Here is a 12,306-nt window from a genome sequence, read left to right as displayed (position 1 = left end):
TTTTCTGTTTGTGGAAATAAACATTTATGGGGTACGCAAATACAACAACAATTGCTTGACCTAGGTGCTATAAACCTCTGACCCACAGTTAACCTAATTTAGGTAATGTTCACCATTTAGTTAGTGTTTGAGAATACTTTTCACATAACAGGATGTAGGATTGCATACAGAAACATCAGCCCTATTCACTATATGGATACACTGTGAATAAAATATAAAAAGAAATACTGGTATAATATGAGAATACTTTTCACATAACAGGATGTAGGATTGCATACAGAAACACCAGTCTCGGGCTACGTATAAAATCTAATATAAAACAAATGAGAAAGGTGTTATAAACCACGTGTAAAATAAATACACGACTAGGCTATAATTATAAACATGTGTTATTCCACAAAATACGGGAATAATATCAAAACTACAACAAATTAAACTATATTAAACTATATCAAAAGGGGAAATCAAACAAGGAGGGACAGCTGGATACCAGCCGTCAAACAAGGGGAGGGGAGGGGTTACACACTTTGATACACTTTGATAGGGGCGGGGCACCTGTCAGATTGAGTTTGACGAAACCACCCGCTTATACACTACTGGCCCGCATTCCCAGGGGATTCCCGTTTAAATCACAATCTCGTGCAAAGTGGCCTGGCTGCTGGCAACGGCGGCAAATGGGCTGTCCATCCGGTTGGTAGCGGTCGCGGGGTCGTCCTCTCCATGTCGGGTATCTCCGGGGTCTCATCCATGGAACACCTTCTCTACGGTTTGACAACTCCATCTTGGGTCCTCTCATCTCCTGCATGGTTTTAGCCATTGAAGCAACAACATCAGTTAAAGAGTCAAGCTTTTGTTGAAGAGCCTCATTAGTACTGGGCCCCAGGGGCTTAGCAATGGCCCCGGACATAGCTGATGTCACTGGTACTCCATGTTGTTGAGGAGCCTCTGCCATGAGTTGCGCAGGATCCTGATCCCGAGGTGCCTCTGCCAGCTGGAGACGTATAACGCTCTCCTTTAATTGGGCAAATGTCAATTCAGGGTTCTTAAAAACAAGCATGCTCACATGCCCCCGGTGAGAAGGGGTGTACAGTCCCTCAATAAATTGATCTCTTAGCAGTTTATCCGCTCCGGTGTTAAAAATGGGTTCAGCCAGTGTAAGTGATTTAAGGGCTTCCTGCAGGTTTAAGGCAAAGTCTCTCACGCCCTCATTAACTTTTTGTTTGCAATTAAAGAATCGTACTTTAGCTTTGCTGCTGGCAGTGGTTTCAAATGTAGCTTTTAATCCAGCAAATATGCGTTCAACAGTGCCTTTTAGATCAGCTGCCCATGCTGTGACTTCTCGCTTAGCATGGCCACTTAACTGCATCATCAGGAGACTAACACGCTGAACTTCACCCACAGGGAACATGTCAAAATGGGCCAGCATCTTTTCTCTGAAATCGTCAAGGGTATTAGGCTCACCTTCATACATTGGAAGCCATGGGCCACCCGGGGTATATGGCATCAGCACCGGCATGATGGGCGCCACTCCTTGCACCGCTGCGCTACCGGACTCTCTATCGACACTCTGTCTTTCAGCTGCATTAGCGTCGCCGGGTGCTGCGGCGTCTCCGTGCTGCGACATACTGTGCCCCCTTAGTTAATCCGGACCCTTCCGGTCCTCCGCTTCCGTCGGGATAGTGTAGATTCGTTCCGCTGTGCAGCAGGATCGATTTTCCCCTTGCTCTGATGTCAGAGCGCTCAGCTTGGTGCCGCCCACAATGACACGCCCCCTGCTGCTCCCACCCACCGCGCTCTGTAATGGCGGATTCTGAAGTTTTTCAGTTAGACTGGGGCTCAGGTGATGGCGTAGCTCAATTAACAGTCTCGTGCCTAACGGTTATGAAGTGATTACCTCAGGGGATGGCGGCCATCTTTACTCCATTATAACCAATGGGGAAAAGTCACTTTCAATAGTTTTCAATGGAGAATGGATTTTTCTTTAATAAAGTCAATTTTCAAGATTTTTCATCCAAGTTTTCACAGTTTTGGGCTCCAATCACGGCACACAATACCCGGTATACGGGCTGGCTAGATCCTGTTCGTGACGCCAATTGTGACGCCCAAGAGACCGGGGTAGCCAGCACCGGACCGATGGGGTATGTCTCTTGAGGGGGGGGGCACGGGTGGCTTGACCCGGTGCTGTGGCCTCAGGCAATGCACAGTGTAAAGGGTATCGTGAGGGAACAGGCACTTACTTGATCAGCAGCAGGTTCTCCCAGCGGTGATTATCCCAATCCTGGATAGATGGCTATTGTCCAAATGAAAGACTGAGGCACTGAAACGTTTAACCAGTTTACTTTAACAAAAAAGGATTTACAACCAGTCCTGTCACCGGAGTCTGTATGGGAACTCTGAGTTACTTTGACCCTGCCGGGGTCTTCGCCTCTTATTGTACGCAATATCTGTGTGGCCCTGCTGCTGTATGTGAACTGGCTGCCGGCCCAATCTGTCCCCTCCAGGTCCTGGTTCGACGGGCAACCCGAGTCCTTTTATCGGCTTACCCCCTCCAGGAGTACCGCTGAACTCTGTGTCTGTTGCTGCGTCCGACCCTAGTGAAGCTGATATCACCTCACGTTTTTCCGGTTGCTGTATTATATGTAATGAATACAGCCACGGATCCGGTATCCGTCTTTGCGCCTGTTCTGGGTAGTGATTAATGCTACCCGGTTCTCACAATGTCCTTTTTCTCTATCCCTCTTCTCCTCAGGCCGGTGATTTAGGCCTGGTAACAGTCACAGGGCTGTTAGAGATTCAACTGTATGACCTCTCACTTTCAGCTCCTTAGCCCAACTGCCAGTTCTTCTCTCAGACCAGAATGGACCAAGGGGAGTCTCTGGAGCTCCCCCTTCTGGCCGGAGGTGGTAGTGCAGTCTTGCTATTTTAGTATTTGCATTTACTGTCAGTAACTATTTTTGTGGCAAATACCCCTAGGGGTGCCACATTTATATATATATACAGTGGGGCAAAAAAGTATTTAGTCAGTCAGCAATAGTGCAAGTTCCACCACTTAAAAAGATGAGAGGCGTCTGTAATTTACATCATAGGTAGACCTCAACTATGGGAGACAAACTGAGAAAAAAAAATCCAGAAAATCACATTATCTGTTTTTTTAACATTTTATTTGCATATTATGGTGGAAAATAAGTATTTGGTCAGAAACAAACAATCAAGATTTCTGGCTCTCACAGACCTGTAACTTCTTCTTTAAGAGTCTCCTCTTTCCTCCACTCATTACCTGTAGTAATGGCACCTGTTTAAACTTGTTATCAGTATAAAAAGACACCTGTGCACACCCTCAAACAGTCTGACTCCAAACTCCACTATGGTGAAGACCAATGAGCTGTCAAAGGACACCAGAAACAAAATTGTAGCCCTGCACCAGGCTGGGAAGACTGAATCTGCAATAGCCAACCAGCTTGGAGTGAAGAAATCAACAGTGGGAGCAATAATTAGAAAATGGAAGACATACAAGACCACTGATAATCTCCCTCGATCTGGGGCTCCATGCAAAATCCCACCCCGTGGGGTCAGAATGATCACAAGAACGGTGAGCAAAAATCCCAGAACCACGCGGGGGGACCTAGTGAATGAACTGCAGAGAGCTGGGACCAATGTAACAAGGCCTACCATAAGTAACACACTAGGCCACCATGGACTCAGATCCTGCAGTGCCAGACGTGTCCCACTGCTTAAGCCAGTACATATCCGGGCCCGTCTGAAGTTTGCTAGAGAGCATTTGGATGATCCAGAGGAGTTTTGGGAGAATGTCCTATGGTCTGATGAAACCAAACTGGAACTGTTTGGTAGAAACACAACTTGTCGTGTTTGGAGGAAAAAGAATACTGAGAATACTGAGTTGCATCCATCAAACACCATACCTACTGTAAAGCATGGTGGTGGAAACATCATGCTTTGGGGCTGTTTCTCTGCAAAGGGGCCAGGACGACTGATCCGGGTACATGAAAGAATGAATGGGGCCATGTATCGTGAGATTTTGAGTGCAAACCTCCTTCCATCAGCAAGGGCATTGAAGATGAAACGTGGCTGGGTCTTTCAACATGACAATGATCCAAAGCAAACCGTCAGGGCAACGAAGGAGTGGCTTCGTAAGAAGCATTTCAAGGTCCTGGAGTGGCCTAGCCAGTCTCCAGATCTCAACCCTAGAGAAAACCTTTGGAGGGAGTTGAAAGTCCGTGTTGCCAAGCGAAAAGCCAAAAACATCACTGCTCTAGAGGAGATCTCCATGGAGGAATGGGCCAACATACCAACAACAGTGTGTGGCAACCTTGTGAAGTCTTACAGAAAACGTCTGACCTCTGTCATTGCCAACAAAGGATATATTACAAAGTGTTGAGATGAAATTTTGTTTCTGACCAAATACTTATTTTCCACCATAATATGCAAATAAAATGTTAAAAAAACAGACAATGTGATTTTCTGGATTTTTTTTTCTCAGTTTGTCTCCCATAGTTGAGGTCTACCTATGATGTAAATTACAGACGCCTCTCATCTTTTTAAGTGGTGGAACTTGCACTATTGCTGACTGACTAAATACTTTTTTGCCCCACTGTATATGTATATATATATATATATATATATATATACATATATATATATATATATATATTAGTTCTTTGACTGTTCCAGTCATACCTGTCGGTTGTCTCTGTATTTTGGTTGCTCCATAATTTTATGTGTGGTATATGGTTTTAGATATGTTCAAAATAAAGTTTTTATTTTTTCATATGTTCTGGCCTGGTGTTCATTCTTGGTGTTTGTATGACACTAGGAAAAGAAGAATTTGTGTCCTCTGGTCAGGCCTCTACAGCTTAATTTCAACCCAACCAAATGACAAAGTGTGTATAGCGGGTTATCTAACTATGTGAAACTGAAAAATTTATAATTTTTTTTTAATGTGCCTTAGGTCTGCAGACAGTTTTGAATCACCACAGCACTAAATGGCAAGGTGGGATACAGCAGGCTGTTTCACATTTAGCTAGTGAAGAAATGTTATTTAGAATGCTATATTCGTGCATGGAGCACAATAGAAGTGGTGCACAACACACTTGTAGGACTGCTGGCTTTGTCTGTACACCTCAGTAAAGGCCAAAAAAAGTGCTCGAAGGTAAATTTAACAGCCACACTGGACATTAGCTAGCTATACTATCTGACTGATATACAACCATCTAACTAAAGACACAAAAGAGAATGGTAAAACCAAAAACACTCAGTTTGAAAAAATGTTTGCAGTAATCCGCAAGTGCTAGTAAAAGATGTAAATAACAGGGTATTTGGTTGATACGTTTTTTGCAAAAAATGTATACTAAGCTGCTCTACCAATCTTCACGGTATACCCTTATCAGAGCAGTCCTAACTAATGTATGCAATCCCTATCTGATGTATTTAAAAACCTGATCATCTGTATATTACCTGTGAGAACAGGGTTCAGAGAGGAAAAATCCATGTGTGCATACAGGGCAGAACAGCTTTTGTGCAGCTAGCCCAAGAGGAGTGGTGGAACTCCCCAGTCTTGTAGACACAAGAGAACAATTATGGAAACAGGAACACATGGGCTACTTGCACAGTGAACAAGTCTGTAAGAACATGTTCACACACCACCAAGAAACCTGAAGACACAAAAGAGAATGGTAAAACCAAAAACACTCAGTTTGAAAAAATGTTTGCAGTAATCCGCAAGTGCTAGTAAAAGACGTAAATAACAGGGTATTTGGTTGATACGTTTTTTGCAAAAAATGTATACTAAGCTGCTCTACCAATCTTCACGGTATACCCATATCAGAGCAGTCCTAACTAATGTATGCAATCCCTATCTGATGTATTTAAAAACCTGATCATCTGTATATTACCTGTGAGAACAGGGTTCAGAGAGGAAAAATCCATGTGTGCATACAGGGCAGAACAGCTTTTGTGCAGCTAGCCCAAGAGGAGTGGTGGAACTCCCCAGTCTTGTAGACACAAGAGAACAATCATGGAAACAGGAACACATGGGCTACTTGCACAGTGAACAAGTCTGTAAGAACATGTTCACACACCACCAAGAAACCTGAAGACACAAAAGAGAATGGTAAAACCAAAAACACTCAGTTTGAAAAAATGTTTGCAGTAATCCGCAAGTGCTAGTAAAAGATGTAAATAACAGGGTATTTGGTTGATACGTTTTTTGCAAAAAATGTATACTAAGCTGCTCTACCAATCTTCACGGTATACTCATATCAGAGCAGTCCTAACTAATGTATGCAATCCCTATCTGATGTATTTAAAAACCTGATCATCTGTATATTACCTGTGGTAGGTAATATACAGATGATCAGGTTTTTAAATACATCAGATAGGGATTGCATACATTAGTTAGGACGGCTCTGATATGGGTATACCGTGAAGATTGGTAGAGCAGCTTAGTATACATTTTTTGCAAAAAACGTATCAACCAAATACCCTGTTATTTACATCTTTTACTAGCACTTGCGGATTACTGCAAACATTTTTTCAAACTGAGTGTTTTTGGTTTTACCATTCTCTTTTGTGTCTTCAGGTTTCTTGGTGGTGTGTGAACATGTTCTTACAGACTTGTTCACTGTGCAAGTAGCCCAACCATCTAACTAACTAGCTAAAATCTTGCTGTTAACAGTGAGAGCATCAGGAGCAGCCTTTCTGCGCCGTTAGTGTCAAAATGGTGCTAAAACAAGATGTCGGCTATTCATAAGGAGAGGGACCTGTGATTTCAGCAGCCAATGACACAACCCGTTGTGTCAGGACATTGTGGGTGTTTCCTGCGCCCTCATTGCTTAGCCGCTATGTGCACACATAAAGCTAGGAAAAAAAACGTTTACAAGATCGCCGCGCCTCTGAGCTCCGAAAACCCCCTCCCCTCATGAAACGCATGTCAAATGCTCATGATACACCAACATTATCGTTGCTAAAGTGCTGAAAATAAGTTTGTGGCAACGCAAATATTTTCCCGCCCTTTTACCAAATGTTACCAATTTTTTTTTTCCTGATTTTTATAAAATTTTGCTCATATTTCCGATCAGGAACCCGAATGTGCCAAATTTGTTTTGCGATCATTTTCTGAACAGATTCACTCATCACTATTCATGAGCCCAACATCAGGCATATACAAGGCTCAAAGGGAGGACATCACCAGAGTTCTGTAATGACAAGGTCAGCATTACTTATAGGGTTTTATTAGTTAGAAATCGCTTCTATTTTGGCTTCTATTATATTCTTGACTAAAAATTGTTTCCACTAATATTATTTTTAACAAATATATTGATCATCATCTCATTCTTCTGTTTGTTTCCAGATACCTGGTACTGCCTATTACATAGCCCCAGAAGTCATACTTCAGAAAGGCTTTGGAAGACCCGTTGACTGGTGGTCAATAGGAATCATTCTATATACATTTCTTTTAGGATTTGTGCCATTTGATGGGCATTCTACAATTAAGGTCCTTGACAATATTTGCAGGGGTGAGTAAAAAACAGAATTCTATTGGATTTCCTTGTTATTTGGTTCAGTTGCTTAGATTGTGGTGTTTTTTTTTATTTTATTTAAGCAGAAGTTTTTATATTACGGTAAATTAAAAGATGTTACTTTCGGGGCGTGGCCAGGATCCTGAACAGAGCAGACGCGTCTGACACGAGCTCCTCAGCTTTTCTAACTGAAAGACCCCTAAAACTAATACCCTAACGTAAAATCCACCAGGACCGAGGACAGGAAGAGCGGGCTGCCTAAGGTACACCCTGGTTACCTGTCCCTATCGTCCCCTCACGCCTGGCCAGGGCCGGCGTCAGCACCCGGGCAAATGCCGGGGCCCTAGAGAGAGAGGGGGGCCCACTCACGCTGTCATAGATACAGCTGGGAGAGCAGAGCAGGAGAACATGCTCTCTCCGCCCACAAAGTCACTGCTGGCTGGGTTCTCTTAACCCCTATGTGCCAGCTCTGACACAAGCATCTTCTCACTCAGTCAGTGCAGCCAGGCAGGCACACATAGGGGTTAAGAGAAGGCAGCCAGTGTGACATTGTTTGTTGGCGGAGAGAGCACGTTCTCCTGCTCTGATCTCCGCCCCTGGCTGGCTGCAGTGCTGCTGAACTTATGAGGGAGATTCCGGAGGAGCTCCTACCAGTGCCTGATTGAGTGGCGCTGCTATATACTACATGGGCAGCTGGGCTGCTATATACTACGTGGGCTGGGCTGCTATATACTACGTGGGCTGCTATATACTACATGGGCTGCGCTGCTATATACTACGTGGGCTGGGCTGCTATATACTACTTGGGCTGGGCTGCTATATACTACGTGGGCTGGGCTGCTATATACTACGTGGGCTGGGCTGCTATATACTACGTGGGCTGGGCTGCTATATACTACGTGGGCTGCCATGTACTACATGGGCTGCGCTGCTATATACTACGTGGGCTGGGCTGCTATATACTACGTGGGCTGGGCTGCTATATACTACGTGGGCTGGGCTGCTATATACTACGTGGGCTGGGCTGCTATATACTACGTGGGCTGCTATATACTACATGGGCTGCGCTGCTATATACTACATGGGCTGGGCTGCTATATACTACGTGGGCTGCTATATACTACGTGGGCTGCTATATACTACGTGGGCTGCTATATGCTACGTGGGCTGCTATATACTACATTGGCTGCTATATACTATGTGGGCTGGGATGCTATATACTACATGGGCTGCTATCTACTACGTGGGCTGGGCTGCTATATACTACGTGGGCTGCTATATACTACGTGGGCTGCTATATACTACATGGGCTGCTATATACTACGTGGGCCGGGCTGCTATATACTACGTGGGCTGGGCTGCTATATACTACGTGGGCTGCTATATACTACGTGGGCTGTGTTATATACTACGTGGGCTGTGTTATATACTACATGGCTGTGTTTATATGCGATCATGAATCGTGGTATGTGTTAAAGGGGGGGCCCACTGAGACTCTTTCGCCCGGGGCCCTCAAAAACCTGGAGCCGGCCCTGCGCCTGGCGATCCCATGGTGCGCTCATTTGGTGCAGGTGGGGGACGGAGTGCGGTGGCGGTCTGAGGCTGGTGTGACCCCACCTTGGTCTCCTCTCTTGGTCCACCTTATATTTTTTGGGCGCCAAACGCCGCCATTAGAGAGGGACTTGATTAAGCCCATAAGCAGCGCCGTGCATACAGGGTGCTCAAACACCCATAAGGAACTATACCCTAGAGTGAATCATCATCAGAGACATTGAAAACTTGGGTGTAGCACTATATAAGTTGCGCTGCTCAGTCTAACAGGACCATATGCTACCTCCCTAAATAGAGGGGAAATCTTTATGGGGGAGAGATTTCTGCTGATCGAGGAGTGAGCTGCGTGATGTAGCTCCCTAGGTCTTGCTTACTCCCCCCACGGCCAAAACCAATTTATGAGAATTGCTAACACTCATGGGCAAATCCAAAAAACATTCAGAAGCACCTCCAGACCCTGCAGTTCATACAGCAGACATGGATCGTTTCATAACCACAAATAAACAACATAACACCAGATCTCAGTCCTCCATTAAGATCTCAGGAGATCGTTGCTCTTCACAAGACTCACTAGCCTCACATAGCTCCCCTGAAAGGGCAACAGAGGAAGGGGATGATAATGGAAAATTACCTGATGATCTAAACATACATTAGGATATTTATTAAAACTCTTCCCACCAAAACGGATCTGGAGAAATTTGCTTGCAGAATAGAAAACTCTTATAAAAAGGAACTTCATGCTTTAAAATCAGAATTTACCTCCAGGGTGGAGGATGTAGAAAAATCTCAGGAACTCATACTGCAGGAATTACAAACCCACAGAGAGGTTATAACAAGCCACACTTTAAGGTTGGAAGAATTAGCTACTGGAATGGAGGATCTAGAGAATCGTACCAGACGTAATAACATCAGGATCCGGGGTCTTCCTGAGTCCATAAGTCCATCTGAACTAGACCCTGCAGTACAGAAAATATTTTTTGAGCTATTAAATGATGAGGGAACAGGTTCCATAGAGTTCGATCGGATTCACAGATCCCTAGGACCAAAACCACAATCGGGCTCAAGACCCAGAGACGTCATTTGTAGAGTACATTATTACAAAATCAAAGAATCTATTATGCAGGCTGCTAGACAAAAAGGCACAATACACTATGGTGAAACGCAGATTCTTATACTTTCAGATCTGTCCAGGCGAACTCTACAATTAAGAAGAGCTTTGAGACCATTACTATCTCTCCTCCAGGGAAAAGACATTCCATATAAATGGGGCTTTCCATTTCAGCTGATAGCTTTTAAAGGAGGGAAAACAGCCAAACTTCGTAACTTAGGTGATTTGGCAACCTTCCTGGGCACTTTTGAACTACCAATGATTGACCTACCTGATTGGCCAAGCTCTCCTCAGCTCCCAGATATACCACCTAGATGGCTAAAGGCCCAACACTCCAAACAACGCAAGAAACAAGACTCCTCTTCCGACAAAACTTGAAGAGACTTTCTCTCTTCCCTTGTTTACTCTCAACTTGAATTCCATAATTCACATATCTCCTGCTGATCTGTTTTATCCCTAGGTTTACCATATGGCTGAGAATGCCCATATTCAGTCACATGAGCAGTTTTGTTTGAGTTTAGACCGTAATTTTCTCATCATTTAAAAGAACACTGAATGCTCTAACAATCTAATTTTACTCTTTAAAGTTTACATTATACAGTTAGATCCTATATTTAACTCAATTGTGTTTAGATGTTAGCAATTGTTGTTTGAATTCACACAATGTTCTGTGATAATTGATATGTTTAATATGCCGTGGGGATGTTGGAGAGACCGGACCTTGTTTTCGGCCCTTCCTCACCCTAATTGATGCGAGCGTTGTCACCTCGGCACGTCATCGTATCATGATTTCCTTCTCCATGTGTTTACTCACTATGTTTTCACCTTCTCTTTTTGTTTTCTACTCTTTATATTCTCTTCTTCTCTTCATCTCAACCTTCCTTTTCCAGCCCCGCAACCTATCCCCCGTCCAAAAATCATATATGGATCTACCTTGGACCTGGTGCCCCACCATATCTACTTGTCCACCTAAGCAACACTTTGACTATGGCTAAGGTTAAATTTTGCTCCTTTAATACAAAGAGACTGAATATACCCGAAAAAAGGAGACAGGTGTTGTATTCTTGCCATAGGCAACGTGTCTCAGTCTTAATGTTACAAGAGACTCATTTTAAAACGGGAGTGACTCCCAATTGTACATCATATTATTACTCTAAATGGTTTCATAGTACGAACCCTTATTCAAAGTCCAAAGGGGTATCCATAGGCTTCCACAAGTCCTTTCTTCCAGTCATCCTAGATTCTGTGGTTGATCCAGAGGGGAGATTTGTCTTTTTGAAGCTGGCAAGGAGAGCACGTGAACTTATCTTAGCAAATGTTTACTTCCCTAACCAGGGTCAACAGAAATTTGGCTCCATGTGCAAAAAGCTCTTAGAAAAATTTGCAGGTGACTCGCCGATAATTCTTGGAGGCGACTTCAACCTTCCAATGGATCCCCTAATCGATGTGTCAACGGGTAAGTCCTCATACCCATCGTCCTCTATCAAAAAAGTGAGGAAACAGCTGTATGATATGCGGTTGGTAGATGTGTGGAGGGCGCTACATCCAAGCACAAGAGATTATAGCTTTTACTCACCAATACATGTTACATATAGTAGAATTGATTTATTTCTTTGTTTCTCACTCTCTGCTAGACTCTGGAGTGGAGGCGGATGTGGGGTTGATCTTGTGGTCTGACCATGCACCCATTTATTTCTCGATACGGCTGAACACCCTCACAAAATCTAATTTCTCATTGCGATTAAATGAGAATCTATTACAGGACCCGACATGTGTCCTAGAGATAAAACGATCCATTGAGGGTTTTGTGGCGGACCATGCGGTAGACCCCACATCTCCTTCGATTAAATGGGAGACCCTGAAATGCGTGTTGCGAGGCATATTCATATCACATGGCGCCCGTCTCAAAAGAGATCGCACAGCGGAAATTACAGACCTCTCTGCCAAAATCTATAAACTTGAAACACAACACAAACAGGACCTCTCTCCGCTCACTCTATCGAGCTTATCTACAGCCAGACAAAAATTGCTCACTGTTCTAGACCAGAGGTCCCGATGCGTGAGAGAGAAAATAAAGAGCCTCTTCTATTGCTTGGGCAACAAAAGTGGCAG

Source organism: Ranitomeya imitator, chromosome 10, assembly GCF_032444005.1.
Source record: "Ranitomeya imitator isolate aRanImi1 chromosome 10, aRanImi1.pri, whole genome shotgun sequence".
NCBI classification, from domain to species: Eukaryota; Metazoa; Chordata; class Amphibia; order Anura; family Dendrobatidae; genus Ranitomeya; species Ranitomeya imitator.
Note: the sequence above shows the minus strand (reverse complement) of the source record.